The sequence below is a fragment of the Clupea harengus genome, chromosome 14, assembly GCF_900700415.2.
Source record: "Clupea harengus chromosome 14, Ch_v2.0.2, whole genome shotgun sequence".
Taxonomy (NCBI): Eukaryota; Metazoa; Chordata; class Actinopteri; order Clupeiformes; family Clupeidae; genus Clupea; species Clupea harengus.
Window position 1 is genome coordinate 27,529,432 of NC_045165.1, and position 18,319 is coordinate 27,547,750.

An 18,319-nucleotide genomic window follows, 5' to 3' on the forward strand; every position below is an offset into this window, starting at 1 on the left:
CAGAATATTCAAAACAGTGGATTTCAATTTCATACTTACATGTAGTGTCTGTAATTAAATAATTAGATCATTCCTTAGGTGCCCTGTTAGAAATATATTTAAGTAAATAAGTACATCCAAATTCAGTTTGATATTTCAAAGTGATCAAGATTTGATCATTCCAAGTGATAGGTTTAACTTCTGAATGTCATTTAAGTTAGCAAAATACCTGTCTGATTATTTAGGTTACTGAAGCTAAAGAAGTTCACTGCATGGCTTTGCGCCTTTTCATCCAATGTACACTGACTTTCTGTGAGTTCGAGCTCGCTTGTTACCTGAACATCAAGGTTAAGGTATGCTGCTCCTTCCAAATGCACATAGACACAGAGCAGATGAGCCTTCTTTCTCATTCCTAAATCAGTAGCATATTCCCTGGAAAGTCCACATATCTACAATTAACAATGACATATTGTTTATGGTCTAGTTGAAGTAGCCATTATTTGTCTACACATATAAACATGTGCCCTTATATAGATATTATATTAGACTAGTGTGTGAAATATTCCTCATGTCAATGAAAAAACATGAAAATCTTGAAAAAAAAAAACAGCATGGATGCGACAAAAGAAAACAGACAAAGAAGCTTTCTCAAACCTCTAATTAAAAAAAAAAGTTTTCAAAAGAATTGTTAATTTTAGCTAATTTACATGATGGATTACATGGACATTCAGAACATTATTTTTTTTCCGTTTTAAAATATCACAGAGTGAAGACAGACCACCATAACCACAACCATGGATGCTGACCTACTATTTTTGATTGATGTGAGGTTTTTGCATGAAGTATACAAATCCAGGGCACCAAAGGTCATTCGTTCTCTCTCCCTGCAGCCAAGAAAGGATTTAGTATTAGAAATGCCAGACCAGCAGAGTATGAACTTTACTAATATTCCACTCCAATATCTGTGAGTCTGACTGTCCTTAGCTAGACCACAGTATGTGTGTGTCGGGAGAGACAAACAACAACACATCACAATATAAGAAGGATAATGGAACTGACAAGGAAAGAATCACCTCCATCTGATGTAGACAGCAAGCTTAACCATATACAGACTCATATTTCCATGTGTACAGTATCTAACCATACACAGACAGTGATATTTTCACGCGTAGAGTATCTGACCATTCAGCCAAGCTTTATTCATCACCCTTGGTAATAGAATGCTGAACACATATTTAACAGATTGCCCCACATTGATACAAATCTAGCTCTAGTGAGAGGCACATAGACTACATTTGGAACACAAGCGGCCCAAGACGAGACAGATGATCCCATCGCATCCTAAATGACAGCAATGTGTGGAGGGGGGGAAGGTGGACCCAACATCCCATGGTAAGAACCTTGCACACCTTGAGTATTTATCACTAATAGACAATTACAATGATACACTGAGGTATAGTATGGTATGGCAATGAGGAGAAAGTCCTACTATGAACAGTAAATCTTAATAAGTTTAATTTGACAGTGACGTTGGCCATCAGCTGAAGGTGCTAACGTACAAATGTTATATTATTAGCCCTATCAATTTTACAATTGTACGGTGACACCTTTAGGGTACCAGTGAAAGATGTCAATTTGACCTTGAAGCTATAAAGGTCATGACCTTGACACTGTGTATCATTCCTTGACTTACTACTTATAAATGGATTACGCTTGCTTCCTGCAACCAGTATCACCCATAAGGCTGGGTATCGCCACCTACTCTACAATATGATACTCATCATGATACATATGTCTCAATACAATACATCACAATATCACAAAAGTATCACGATAGTACTGCTGAAAGTTCTTGAATGACTTCAAATGAATATGATTGCCCTTACAATAAACCGACAGGAGTCTAATATTGTTTATAGGTGCTGAGTAGGAACTGCACTGATATGAACAGTGTGCAGAATAAATACATATTGAATTCACAACACAAGAGGTCAATACCAGCAGCGATCCAGTGATACCTAAATGTCTGGGGACAGCTCTAATTGCACATAAACAGTACGTCAGCACTAAAGGGGAAACATTAGTGGGAGGAGTCAGCAGGCCACACGGTAAACCATACAGCAAAGTATCCATCAGTCAGCATTCTACAGACCTGGCTACAGACCTGGCTCCGCAACCCCCAATCGCAGATTCTTTATGGGTCATTCTACTACACTTAAGAGTTTGGGTTTGAATTCTATCCTTTACCATTGAAAGCCCCTTTGAAATAAGATGCTGGTGTTTAGGCTTGTCAACAACGGGCATCATCACATGGTTTGGTGTTAAAGGTCAGACAATGTTCCCAGGCTGGTTTGTTCCACTTCAGCGTCCATAGACTGCCAATGCCACGCCGCTCTGCACACACCACTAATAGAAGTCCTCTTTGGCAGCTTGTGCTAGTTTAATATCCTTGACAAGTAAGTCAAGGGCACAGTACAACTGACACATTAAAAAGCTCAATGCTAAAAGGGTATACTATGTCTCTATCATTTAAACACTCTTTTCACACTCATACATTACTCCACAGAGTCATTTCAGAGTGTTCATGCTTGGTGCACTTCATGGACTGCTTTGGTGTGTCCCTGGGGAAATTTTAGGGAAATGAGGTTGCACACGGTAAAGTCAGTTATTTCTGATATAGAGTTCTGACAGCCGTGTTTAGTTGCTGTCGAGATTCTCAATCCTGCATCAAACAAATGGAAATGTGTGCCCACTCTGTTAAATTAGCATTTTTAAAAGTTTAGTCTAAAACAGGCAAGTTAACCAGCTAGCAGCCAAACCTTCAAACACTTAGCTTAGCATAGAGTGAGTATAATGCAATATAAAAAAACTAAATAAAAGCTTCCTTTTGTGTCTTTCGTTTTGTTGCACAGCATCAACGTATTGAGGCTTAATTACTGATTATGTGATGTATATTGCTACAGTGGCTGGATTATTTGGACTAGGTCTAGTCCCGGATGCTGACAAAAGATTGTTGATATTTGAACTCGACAGTCAATCAAACACTGAAGCAACCCTTGTTGTTGATTGGCTGAAATAGTGTATCCACTTGAGCCACTTTGTGTCCTCAGCAGTTGTAATGGGTTGGATGACACTAGGCCTTACATCTAAAGCTTCTGTCCATCTTTGGCTGATCATTCCATCCTCAGCATGTTCCTCGTGGCTTAACTCTTGGATTGATTACTTCACATCTTACTTTACCTACAATCTACCAGTTGTGAAAGCAAGGGTACAAGGGTTTCCTGGTGTAAAAAAAAACATTTGTCCTGGTGGCCCCTGATTGCCCAGCACAAAAAGGAAAACGACAGGTTACCCTCAACTTGTCCTCGAAGCTCAGTTGGCTCTGTCTAATCTTTTCATCAAGGCACTGATTCTTGACGGACTCTATTCTGTTCCTGGTTGGTGGTGGACTGCTCCTTCTATCTATATCATCTACTCCAGTTTAACAGTAAGATGGTTCATGGACTCGGAGTCAAGGTAGTCAACATGGTCACTAGTCAAGGGTGTCCTGAAAGGGTATCTCCAGGTGGCCCTGCACGCCGCTTGCCCCGTTGGAGAATCATGAACCATGAAAAGGAGAACTGTGCAGGTAACCCTCTTCTTGTTCTCAAAGCTCAGATGGCTCAGTCTAAGCCTAAATCAACATACTGGTTCTTTCATTGATTGTAATCTGTTTCTAGTGATCTGCCCCTCCTATGTACACATTTTCCATTTTTTTTTAGCAGTAAGGTGCTCAGTTGAGTTGCCCGGCTCTCAGAAACTGAGAAACTGTACAGGAAGCCCTGTACGCCGGTTGCCTGGCACGAAAGCACCTCTTTCAGTTTTCTTTCTTGAGTTTACTACTTTATCAAAAGAGAGATATGCCGGTGGCCCAATGAAATGCCTAATGTTTTGATCTAAATCCATCTTGTTCTGGTGTTTATATGGCTGTATATCATATTAATTATTACATCTTTTGTTGTATTTTTGCCTCCTGAGTCTTTCTGGTAGAAAGACTCATAGTCTATGTCATCCATTCATTCACTACTACGAACTAATAGCTTGTCTTAAAATAGTTGTGTCTTATTCACCTCTCTGCTGCATTCAGGACGCCGAATCTAACGTTCCTTCCACCACTGGTTGGTTCCTGTCTAGATGTCCAGAGGGGAGGCTCCTGGCTCTAAGTGTAACAGACCTTCATACACAGACCTGACCTTGCAAGGACAGGCGTTTATTTATTACAAAACCATGTAACAATGTAATGCTTTTTGTCCACGAAAACATTTGTGCACAGGAAATGAACTGATGATTCATGTTGTGCTTTTCATTTCGTTTACGAAAAGCGGAATGCACTTTTCACTTTGTAGACAAAATACATTTTTTGTCATTCTGTCCACATAATAGATATCTTAGGCCATCAAATGTTCTACCCAGAGGAAGAATGGAGATTTTGTATAGAGTTTCAAAATGATATAAATGACACAAATAAATGTCACGCGATTCACAAATGTATGTCCTGATTCACATATAAATGTCACCCCATTCACAATTATAAATGCTGTTACATTTATCTACAGACTAACCAATGTGCATTTACAAACCGCTCGCCATTTGTGAACATCCTTGCATTTATTTGTGGATTTTTGACACTTTCCTGGCACGGCTTGATTCACAAGGCATTTTTTTCAAAAGGACATTCTCCGCAGCCTATCAGATATCTCTTACAATTTCAGCCAATCACATGAACGTAAATTTGAATGTGACCACACTGCATTATATCTGCCCAGTGTCCAGTTATGTGGACTACTACACCATAACAGACATCTGCTTACAACTGATCAAACAAAGAGGAATCCATGTTTCAATGGCCTCTGGTAGCTGCCCACCAAGTGGGAATATAACGTGTTTAGCAAGTTAAACCCTTTATGTCATATGTGATTGAACATGCTTGAACAACGAATATTTGAAAGAATGGACAATTATCGGACCTGTCATCTCAAGCATGTTGCTTTACCGAAGCAGGTTGCTTTTTCCAGTGCTAAGTCAACCTAACCCATTTGGATGGGACATTGCTATTTTCACCAAGCTGTGGACAAATTGGACCAACAATGCTGGGTTAACCGAATCTAAACAGACGGGTTTATTTCACCTAATAACTTCAAACCATATGCTACCTCATGTTGAAACACAATACTTTGTCTGAACAAACTAAACATTTTCACTAAGTTATGTTGAAAGTCACACCTTCTCCTACCAGCTCAATTGATATGCTTTATATGTAGCGTCATTTCAATTATCTAGGCTAATATTACATTACAGGTAGCCTACAGTTAAATAAAACAAGTTAGACAGAAAGACTTCAGACAATAGATTTATATTTTACAACATAACAGGCCTGGTTTTAAAAAGCAAGTTTTGCCAGGGGGGGGATTGCACTGTTCCTTCATTCCAACACAAAATATACAGCATGAGTCATTATTTACACTAAGGGAATCTCAGCAATTGAGTTAGACTAACATGACATTTTGAAACTAGGCTTTACATCAGGATAACGTAATAAGGCGTTTAACTAGTTTAATGTTAGCTCTGTTAGCTAAGCATTATTAAACATAAGCTAATGCTAGCTATCAACAAAATTAGCCAGCCAACTGCAATTGTATCAATCATCATTCAATCATTCCACAAAGGGCATGTCTGTGCTGGATTATAAAAAGTTAAAAGTAGATACAAACCTTTATTCCAGTGCATGTTGAAAACTGCTGGACAGGATGGATGGAATAATAACAACTTTTTTTGAACTTGTTACATAGCTCAAATAATGAAACATTTGAGTTAAACAAAAGTCCCCCAGCAGCTGTAAGGTTTCAGACTTCTGGACCTCACCCCAACTCTATACTTTGTGTAATTGGTTGTATGCATATGGGTCAATGACGTGACGCCTACATATTCTGTCCGACTGCATTTATTTCAGTTAAAAAAAGGTTTAAATGCATAAAAAGATACCATGTATATGTAGTACCTCTCCCATATATGTACTCACTTTAATTTTCTAAAAAACATTATTTATTTGTAATTTTTCTGTTATTTAAAGTGTCAAAATATCATGTGGTGCGACCGTCCGGCCATGACTGCTGTTGTGAAAACTTCTTTGAAAATACTCTAAATCTATTCAAATTTATTTTCTGCCCTATTTGGCATGATATCTCAAGTGTTTTGTAGTCCTGTACAAAATTGCAAAGCATTTGGATTTATATTTCCATCATAATATACAACCAAACTTTGTCCGATGATGTCCATTTTATGAAATATCATGTGGTGCGACCATCAAGAAACGACCACTTTGGGACAATTATGTTGCAACTTCCTGTTTTTGAATGGATATCATCATTGACCAGTTTGCCAAGGACCCATGGAATCAGCAACAGGTTTGTAACACTCTCAAATTTGGAAAAAAAAATAACCTTTTTAACGGATGGTATGTAGTTGCCATATTTCGATATCATGTGGTGTGACCTCAAAAAAACAATGAATTTTAAGTTATTTCTACAAATATATATTTTGATTATAAATTTCATTGTGACCTTTTGTGCTAAGCTAGGTTGTTTTGTTTAGGTGGCCAATTCTGTGCCTGTAAATTTTGACTGAACTTGAAAATATCATGTGGTGCGACCAAATATCATGTGGTGCGACCATTGCAAAATGTTTTCCATGATAGATATATGTCCTTGATTGGCAGTTTTTGTGCTTTAATATTCAATTGATGATTTATATGTATTAAGTACTTTATTTAAGTATTATTTGGAATAGATTTTTATGCAATTTGAGTAATTTTTTTCTAATATTTCAGAAACAACGTTTTAGGTTTAAGCTTTGTACAATATCATGAGAAAAAGCTAAAAATATAATTTAGAGCATGTCATTTCACTTTAGTAATTATGCCTTTATTAGTAATTTATTATTTATTTATGTATTCATTTATTTATAACTGTTTTAATCTATTTTACCAGATGCCAGACAGCCCCCGCCATGATGAGGAGGGAGTGTGGGCACACCTGGAGCCCATACTGAAAGAGCTTCAGGCAACCTGCCAAAAGATTACAGTTCTACATGTAGTCAGATGGACCTGTGGTTGAATCCGCTGTAAAGACGTCATGGAGCTTGCGCATCAAATGAGAAGTCGAGATCCAACTAGCAATCTACCGATTGCTGAACGACTTCTCTACCACCTGAAATCACTCTTACCACAGCACTCCAACACGACTAGTTCGAATCGGGCACTTCGCCATAACCCTCGTTTGTGTTAAATAACTGTTTTGAAACTTCCGTCTATAATATAAATCTTTTCACGTCAGATTTTCTCATATAAGCTATTGCGGACACTTAAAAAAAAAAAAAAACAGTTTTGAACAATGGTCTGATGCAAATAGATTAAGCAGTGATAGATTAAAGTATGGCTTGTTAATGTCATCCCTTTCCTAACCAGCTTCTTAACGATTTAGTTATTGTTGTTGCTGTTATGAAGTGAAGCAGGGTTAATTAGGGTTCAGGCTGAGGTTGCGAGGCGTGGCGTGGGGCGTTCATGTGGGGCAATTACGTCATCGGGTTAGAAAATGTGCGGATCAGGCGTCCAGACAAACACGGATCCGCTGGTGGGTTGGAATCTTTCCACTCTTAAGACCGGTTTCAAAAGGTTGCGGATTCAGTGACCCAATCTGCCGGATTCGTGTGGACGGAGGGCAGATCCGACAACATTTCTTTCCGGATTCAGGCAATCCAGGTTCCGTGTGGACGGGCCCTTAAGATTCACCAGGTTTTGTTTTCACTAGCGGCACAAATAAGTCATAGGGAGGTGTCATGCTTTTGAAGCATGTAGAAATGAAGACATGCCTATGTTACCAGCCAGTAAAAGTAGACCTGAGGGAAACAATGTGCCACACTGAAGATCACTCAAGCACTCCTGAGCGACCAGGGAGCAAGCTAGACTTCAAGACCTGAATGGCAAGTTTGATGCGATTTTTATATAAAAATATGTTTATGTAATGTTTGTGTTCATGAAAATTCTATGAATTTTTGAATAAAATCTGGTTTTAATCTATGTTTTGTATGGAATTTATTGTTTATTGATCTCTTTAAACGATAGGAGGTTTTCATATCATTTGGAGCGACCACTCATCATGTGGTGCGACCAATAATAGCAATCACTGTATTTAATTCTTAATAAAATATCAAATTTTTGGGGCTGAAATATTAATCACTAATACAGTATGCTTAAGTAAATGGTATTTTTTAAACATTTCTATCAGTTTTATGCGCTTTACAGGAAAAATACGTCTGTAAACTACATTTAAGAAGGGGACTTAAGACATAATAGAACAAAAATATGAGATCATTATGTACAAAAACTCAAAAGAAATGCAAATACTGTCTCTAAACACTTTATATTACTGATAACTTGTTTAAAAAATGTTAAGTATGTTAAGGAAATTAATTAGTTTTAAGATAAATCACGGTCGCACCACATGACATTTTTTAAGGCCATGGCCAATTTATCTAAATGAAAAATCACTAAAATCACTTAATTTAACATTGTAATATGAATTTACGTGTACACAACATTCTAAATGTTTGAAAAATTGCAATAGATATTCTTATTTTTTGTATTTTAAAATTGGCCTGTTGAAAATCCTTATACGTCATTGACCCATATGTCTGTTGTAGTGCAGTAGTCCACAAAACGGGACACTGTGCAGATGCAACGCATTGTGGTCACAATCAATCATACCCTCAAATTCATGTGATTGGCTGAAATTGTAACAGACTTCACACAGACAAAAAAAAAAATTGTGAATCAAGCCATGTCAGGGAAGTCTAAAAATCCACAAATAAATGCAGGGATGTTCACAAATGGTAAGCTGTTTATAAATACACGTTCATTAGTTTGTAAAGAAATGTAAATGTTTACATGTGTGGAATTTATATGTGAATCAGGAAATACATTTTTTGTGATTCACAAAAGACATTTGTGAATTGTGTGATATTTATTTAATAATTTTGTGTGTACGAGAGTGTGTGTGCGGCTGCTTGTGTGTGTATGTGTCTGTGAAGATTAGGGTAAGGTTATGGAGTTTTTTTTACTACTAAACAACAATGATTATGATGATCTTATATGATGATGTGTGTATATTAATAATTTATACTTTGTTTCTGTAAAATATTGATTTTTCATTCCACAGGGTAACAATGAAATACAACACTTGATTTGTTTGTGAAATATGAGACTTGAGTAATGTATTGAAATGTATTGATATTGATATATCTGTTTGTTCCAGTGTTATTTTTGGCAGCTATTTTATATTTAGTCTTAGTCTTTAGACGAAAATGTATATTAGTTTTAGTCACTTTTAGTCATTTTTATCCTCCTTAGTTTTAGTCTAGTTTTCGTCGACGAAAACTCAGAACATTTTAGTCTAGTTTTAGTCGACGAAGTCTCATTACATTTTAGTCTAGTTTTAGTCACATTAAACTAAAAATTAAGTCCATCTTATAGTCACATTAAACTCCTTTCCTTCCCTTCTCAGGCCCGGGGACCCCTTGTGTTGTGTCTACAACTGCATAATAGTCAACCTTGCAGTACTTAAACTGTGGATGCAATTAGTCTCTAAGATACAGATCTCCTATGCCTACAGCTGAATTCAAATGAATTCAATGTAAATAATAATTTTAATGCAATACTTAATTAACAGTATTATCATTAAAATATAAGAGAATATCAAGTCTAGATTTTGAAGATTCAAATGATGTGATAACACAATACAACTACTATGCCTACCTGGCCTTAGTTAAATCAACCACATATCCTCCATATGAATTGCTGTGCAATCTGATAACCAACATATTTAGCTTGACGGATAGTTTGAGAGTTGAAAGTAGTGCCAATGATAATAACAATTGCATAAATAGACAAGGATATGTAAACCAATAACATATTCATTTATTTTTTCTTGATTAATGTCATGGGTGGCCTGTCCTATAGTCCATTCTGCAATGCGTTTACTAGCTAGTTATCGATAGCTAGTATAACTTAGCTAGCTATCGATAGCTAGTATAACTTAGCTATGCTACCTCATAGTTAGCCAACGTTAGCTAGCTAAACGTTTTGGAACTCATTTGCCAAGCCAAACGGGAGGTTTCAATCGAAAATGACTAGCTAGTTATCCTACCTGACACAACCTATACACTCGACTGCCCCTTTGAAGTTAAGTTAACGTTGGCTAATATATTCTAATAACTAGTTAACATTAGCTAATTATCATTGACAGTTACTAGCTAATTTACCTTGGCATAAATGGCAGGGTTGTCTTGTGCGCTTTCAGGTGCCTCTTGTTGTGTTCTTCCCACCTATTTTGAAGCCACAAGGTTTCTCTCCGGTTATTGCGGTGCATTGTGTTTTATTTTCTGTCAAGTTATAATTAAAGACTGTCCAGATATCTATTCTTATTTTTCTTCCAGTACCGAGTGCTTGAACTTCAGCCATCATAACGTTCAGCCATAGGGCGTCACTTGCATGTCTGGCCATCTCAGGGAGTGGAGGAGGGATAGATACAGGACCGGGCAACATTCAACCAATGATGTGCATACAAGTTTAGAAGAAAAAAAAACAATTGTGACTTAGTCAACCACCAACATTTTCGTCTCGTCAACGAAAGTTAAAATAGATGTAGTCATAGTTTTTATTTTTAAAGATCCGTTTTCGTCACGTCTTAGTCTCGTCTTAGTCACGGGAAAAAGGTCGTTAACGAATATTTTTCGTCATAGTTTTCGTCAACGAAATTAACACTGGTTTGTTCAAGCGTTTAGTTGTTTCTCCAATAGCTATGTTGTCCTTCATCAGTGCATTTACATGATAAAGTAGGGTTCCTAAATGTCATGTAAACCTGAACAGCCCTTGCCTTAACCCACTTAAGGGAGTATGTGAAAGCAATGTTTCATACCTAAATTTCTCTCACAGAACATTTCATTCTTTGCCAAAGTCATTTATAGTGGATGTATGAAATCAGTTACTCTTAAGTTCACACAGAACCCTCTAACAGGGAAGCTCCATGTGTAGTTCATCACATTACCAATGGACATGTTCCACTGTGTTTGATGATTAGGGCGTAGTTCATCACATTACCAGTGAACATGTTCCACTGTGTTTGATGATGAGAGCTCCATTTCCCAATAACGATGACTCAGGTATGGATATACCCTATGAATGAATCTATTAACAGTCATCATTTTTTACACGTTTCCAAAAGAAGAATGCGGCATGAATGAATCCACTGCTCTCAAGTAGCTGCCCATGTAAGTGGCGCTGAAATATCACCTCAGTTGATAGAAGGAGAAGACGACAAGCAATCTAAATTCCTACATCAAATATTTAAAACAAATTAATTAAACCAAAACGACCGGGTCAGTGCTCTCGCCTGGACTTTGACATTTGACCGCACTGCTGGACATTCTGTGCATTGTCCTGCCGTGTGCATTTGTTTTTCGTTTTTTTATTGACATGTGCTTCTGTTTCTGTGCTCTTGTCCATGCCCCTCTCCTGATCACTGATTATCTTAATGGTTTCCTGCTGTTCCCTGTTATTTTTCCTCCTTTTGTCTGGCTTTTCTGCTAATTGCTCACAGTATTTAAGTCCTGTGTCTGTACCTGTTCTCTGACACATTGTCATTTTTACCATGTGTCTTAGTTGCTGCTGTTGAAAAGCATTATTGGTGCAATTAGCGGTGAAAAAGACATACTATTCCATTTGAAATTAGGCCTATACGTTACTTATCAGTCATTGGGCCACACGCTCCTAAATCTCTCTTATATTTAATGGTCCAAACAGCAAAGCTGATGGAACCCTATTGTTTTTGTAAAGATTATTATTCTTTCCCTTTCATGAAAGTGGTTGGGCAGAAAACTTGGTAAATAGGTTCCTGAACTCACAAAATTGTAATTTCCTCCAATTGACTGTATGGGGCGCTATAATAAGCACTTTTACTTCTTGGCGCATACTCTTTTTTCCACCCTCAGATTCCTTGAAAACTGCAGGTTCTAAAGCCCCCGCATTCATGCCGCCAATTTCTGCCTGCCTGCTAGTAGTCAAAATGAAGACCAGTCACAAATCAGTCTCATGTAATATAATAAACTATCAATTTGGAAAAACTTGCACAAGAATGAATGCTGCCATTCTTCTAGTTAGTTTTTCCAAATTGATAGTTTAGTATATAACAATATTTTGTAAATAAGTGCTTGTTATTGTATATGCTGGTATACAATAAAAAGCATTTATTTACAAATTTATTAGAAGTAAAATACTTGGTGTGCACGATCGTGAACTCAGTGAGGTCAGACAAAAAAGTATCCTTTGTGAATTGAGTTTTCTCTCCATGCGTGTGGCTATGTTTATGGCTAACGTATATGTGTAATCTGTTTGACTAGGGTGCCAAGTTAGAGGAGACAAATGGTTAATAATGCAAGACCCTGTATGAAGCATAACTAACATCTACTTATCAACAAAAAGAACAGAACACTCCTGTCCGTCCCTGACCGAGACGGACGGTTCACTTGGTCCCCGGGCGCTGAGAAGCTGCCCACTGCTCCTGGAGGAAGGACGATCCGGGATGGGTTAAAAGCAGAGTGAATTCACAGCGACCTCAGCCCTGCGTGTGTGTGTATGTGTCCTGTGTCCTCTCCATATATAACACGTGTGTGTTGCAGTGAATCGCGTGTGCAATAAAAACTGACAGTCAGCCTTGTTTGTTTGTTAGTGTTGAGGCGAAGTGATCATGAGAAGATGGCACGATAATTAAGTTCAGTGGATAAATCAAATCAGTAAACGAACATTGCAATAATCAAAACAGTCCATTGCTTAGCCTTGTAAATGACTGTGCTAGGTTAGCTAGATGTATACCTAGTTAATATACTGGGGTAAAGGGGGTGTGCTGGCAATTCCGACGTTCATTGAGCCAGGCTGGACAGAGTTTGTGGGTGAGCTGGCTTGGGAGGGCTGTAGTTCCGATGCCAAATGCCGTTGTTGCAATGTTCTGACAGTACAGATCAGAGGAACTGGTTGTTCTTTTTGTTCAACTTGCAGATTTTACGGATTGTCTTTGCGCCAAACTACTTTGCTCACTCCCTTTGTAAAGTAAGTTAGCAGACTTTCAGTTGCAGCTCCTTGCGCTAAACTAGTTTATTCTCGGGTAGTTGTCCTCAGTCCATAGCTAAAGAGAAATCTTAAGCAGTTAGAAAGAGTTTGGTGCGTCTGCTCTGAGCACCACGGTAAAGGAGGACCTTAGGTCAGAGAACTTGAGAGGTAAGAGAGTGAAGGCTCCCCTGTGAGAACGGGGAGAAATTAGTTAACTATTGGTGACTTGGGGTCTCAGTTACATTATAATGAATGTCTAAAGGTTCCCCCTAGATGGATAAAAATTAGCCACAGAATGTCTGATCATCCATTTTTAGAGTAGCAAGCAATGTACTTACAACTAGTTAAAGAAACGGCTACTTGGCCAGGTTGAAACACAGTAGATCACAGTACACTGACAATAAACGTCTATCAGCTCATCCATGCTGGGTCGGGCTTCGGAATAGCCTAAATAATCTAAAGTAGCGAATGTGTAAGAATTTTAGTATAAAACATTCCAAATAACTATAAATAGAAAAAGAACGTTAAGAAATAACAGTTCTGTTGTAAAAAAAACACCTGTGTTTCCTAGTTATCCACCAAAGTTTGCATGCTAACCAGCTAGCCCCGACCCCCTCATCTCTCATAATATGACTTTGTACCTCTAAAGGCAAAAGTGAGCCAAAGAAGTGAAATACCATTTCAGAGGCTAAAATAATGACATTTAAGTCTGATCTACAGAACCTCAACAATCAATTTTCAGAGTGTTGCATTGAATTTACAAACAGACCCAAGTAAGCTATCCTGTAGTTGGTATCAACAAGTAGCTCAATAGCAAGCCCATCAGCTAACATTAATAGTTAGCTGGCTCAAAAGCTTGAGTGTTTAAATGAAGATCTACAGGGTCTGTTTGCCTAGAATAAGTTCATACAACATATTTCAATTGTTATTGATGGAGACACTAATGGCAGCCTAGATATCTTTCAATCATAATCATGTTTTCATGCTACATGTAGCCTTCAGCCTCCTCTACCTTGGCCAAACTTTTTGTTTACTTCTACGAAGGGAGGGGTGTGCAAACTTATAAACTGCACACAATCTGCTTGGGGTTGAGAGTATGAAATAATTTAGCTCTATAGCTGACAGCTAGTCAGGCTTCCATGCCCTTTAACAGAAACCTATGTGCACCTGGAAACTGTCAATGGGCTATAACCAAAACAATAGCAAATATAAAGAAAAAAACAACAACAAATATTAACAGAAAAAGTTGGGACGGTATATTAAATTAAAATTGAAACTGAACATTTTGACCTGTATTACATTGAAAACAATACAACAGCACATTATTTGATGTTTTACCTCATGAATATGATTGTTTAAAAAAAAAAAAAAAGGTTGGGACAGTAAAGCATTTACCACTTTGGAATGTCCTTTTCACTTAAGATGTTTAGGGACTGAAAACACCAAGAGATGAAGGTGCAACTTTGTCCCATTCTTCTTAAGGTGTGCAACGGTAAGAGGTCTTCGCTGTCGCATTTTGCGTTTCTAAATGCGCCACACATTCTCTATTGGGGACAAGTCAGGACTGCAGGCAGGCCAGTCCAGCACCCGTGCACTCTTCTTCCTCAGCCATGCCTTTGAAATGTGTGCAGAATGTGGTATTGCATTGTCTTATTGAAATATGCATGGGCGTCCCAAGGATGTCGTCTTGAAGGCAGCATATGTTAGCCACAAGTTATCTCTGCCGAGTCCTTGACGCCTGCCATTGGCAATGCAAAGAAAAACGACCTGTTAACCAAAACCACAAGAGTTCCAGTCTCGTGGCAGAAACTAATTGAGTCTCAGAAAGAGGATGAGTCGCTCGCATGCCGTGCTCCAAGAGTGGCTACGTGTACCTTTTGACTATGATGTGCGTTAATACTCGCTTCCCAGAGGCCGTGCCGTTGCGGAAGATGACCACTAGATCTGTGACTCAAGCTTTGATCAAATTCTTCTTGCTTATTGGTCTACCCAAGGTGATACAAAGTGACAGGGGAACGAACTTCACTTCTCGTATGTTCGCCAATGCTCTGAAACAGCTTAAGATCAAGCACAACACCTCCAGTGCTTATCACCCGGAAAGTCAGGGAGCCCTGGAAAGGTACCACCAAACGTTCAAGTCCATGCTTAGAGCTTACTGTCTCGAACTTGGTGCGAGTTGGAAGGAGGGTGTTCCCTGGTTGCTACTTGCATCAAGAGAAGTAGTCCAAGAGTCCACTGGTTTCAGCCCAGCTGAGTTGGTGTTCTGTCACAAACCACGCGGCCCGCTGGCCGTTCTCTGAGATGCTTGGTTAAGTGAGTCCCATCCACCCAGTGTATTGCAACACGTTGGTGACATTAGGTCATGTCTGTTCACTGAGTGTGAAATGGCGCGAAAACACCTCAAAGGTGTACAAACAAAAATGAAAAAGTGGTACGATGCCAAAGCGAAAAAACGTGTATTTGAGCCGGGTGACAAAGTGCTCGTTCTTCTCCCTGTCCCCAGATCTTCACTTCAGTCTCGTTTTCAGTGGTCCTTATGAAGTCGAACAAAAGGTGTCTGATCGAGATTGTGTGATCAAAGCTCCCGATAGTTGCGAAAAGCTCATTCATGAGTTTAAAAACCTTTTAGGTGACGTTCCGTCACAGACGAATGTGCTTGAGCATGATATCGATTCAACTCCACCGATCAAACAACATCCGTACCGTGTAAATCCAACTAAAAGAGCACACTTGCAACCTGAGGTTAAATACATGTAAAGTTACAACATCGCTGAGTCCAGCACAAGTGCTTGGTCGTCCCCGTGCATTCTCGTGGGTAAATCTGACGGCTCTCTCCGTTTTTGTAGGGTGTACCGAAAAGTAAATTCCGTTTATAAACCTGACTGCTTCCCTCTGCCTGGTGCAGACGACTGTGTAGACAGCGTAGGATCTGCTGTCTATGTCAGTAAATTCAACATGTTGAAAGGCTCCTGGCAGGTGCCGTTAACTCCTCCCGCACAGGAGATTTATGCATTTGTCACGCCTGATGCATTCCTAAATTATCGTGTTATAGCTTTCGGAATGCGTAACGCACCAGCTTCCTTCCAAAGGCTGGTAAATATAGTTTTGAATGGCATGTCTATTGTTGAAGCATTTTTGGATGATAGTTTTATACAGTAGAACTTGGCCGCAGCACATGGATCAGATGCGCAAGCTTTTCTGACGGTTGAGTGACGCCAACCTCATGCTCAACCTTGCTAAATGCGAGTTTGCCAAAGCAAAAATCACCTACTTAGGCGAACGTCAAGGCAAACTTAAAGTTTCCTGTTCCCGTTGCAAGACGTGGTCTGAGTCGATTCTTAGGAATGGTCGCTATTACCGAAACTTTTCCTCTGTCGTATCTCCGCTCACTGATCTTCTGAGCCCAAAAGTCCCTTTTGAGTTGACTGAGAAATGCCAAGGTTCGTTCGAAGAAGTGAAAAGTCTCTTGGTCTCCGCTACTGTTTTGTCGGCCCCGGACTTCGACAAACCGTTCAAAATAACAAAGACATCTTCAATAATCAAAAGTAAGCTAACTAATAGGGGTGTAAAAAATAACCGATACGTATCGATATCTGTTTTTAGCGTGTAAGATACGACTACATCGATGCGTGAAGTCCCGTATCGGTATTTAAATGACATGAACCGGTCTTTGCTCTATGTGATGCACTAGCGCTCAACGATGTTCCCTAACAATGTTCCTTACTGTTCTAATTGCATGTCGTTGTTCTGTGTTGGGACGGAGTTTATACAGATGTGTGACAGTAGCACAGTCTATTCGTGATAACTTGTACCAGGGCATAAAGCCCGTGCCATTTTGACATTGTGTTGTTTTTAGTGTTAAATAAAAAGCCATAACAAATATTCCGCACTTCCGTGATTTGTTAAAATATGAACACTGCAAATGGCAGTGAATAAATAAATAAGCACTATATGAACACTGCAAATGGCAGTGAATAAATAATTAAGCACTAAACTCAATCGCGTGGATATAGACATAGTGGAATAGAATGGACACATCTACATTCTGCAACAATAGGCTACCTCCACCTCTTCCCTGGTGAAATTAGGTCTGGGTTTACCGGTGCTTGCTTTGAAAATGATTTTGATCAGTCTCTGAAGTTGCTTTCGCGTTGCCTGTGGAGTGTGCACATGTTGCAATAGCATGCTCTTATAAGGAGCTGGCAGGGCGTTTCTGTATGCAAGTTCAGGTGCATGAGAAAGCGCTTTCAATTAAGAACACATTTCCAGGCGTTCATGAATCCAGCCGAGATCTTTTCTGAGGTTGGTAAGAAGATATTTAATAATACACTTAAGAAAATGTTCGAGAATGAGGTCCATTGTTTCCTCACAACTCAGTGTTGTCAATTATTGAACTGCATCGAATCGCATCGAATCGTACTGAATCGTTTTTATCAACATGCATCTTTTCTTGTATCGTATCGTGCCCATGTATCGAGATACGAATCGGATCGTCTTTGTCATGAGAGATTTACACCCCTACTAACTAACTCTGGGAATTCAACTACGTATTGGTTACTCCACGTCAGAGGTGTTGTCTGTTGTCCACCTTAGACCCATCTGCTTCAACCTGCTCTGCTCTGGCATTTTACTTGCCCAGCCTAAACCATTATAACTATCCTAAATCAATTATCTTTAAAATTATACCTATTTCACCTAACTATCAATAAATACCTTCATTATATTAATAGACATTTTATACAAATACAATACATGTCATATAACTATTTAGCCCTCTAAAATACTCCCAGTGATCACACACTCCAAACACCCTTATCATCCCACCAACATGGCATGTACACGTCTTACGTTCTGTGCCCCAACTTTCAAAATACTCTTCCGACTTTACGTCGGGTCTTCCCTCTGTCCTGACGCAGAACGTCAACATGCCACTGAAGTTCGCCATTGTTCAGCGCTGTACAATGTTTGCCACGCGATGTCTGGATGGCTCCTCCGTAACTGTATGTTGTATGTTGTATGTTTGTCTTACAGATGCGGTGATTGTGGTGTTCGTGTTTGTGTGCAAATAAACATTGTTCTTGTATCCCGATCTGGCTACTCCATTTGACTTATTCAGTGTAATGTTTAGCGGTAACAGGCAGCCAC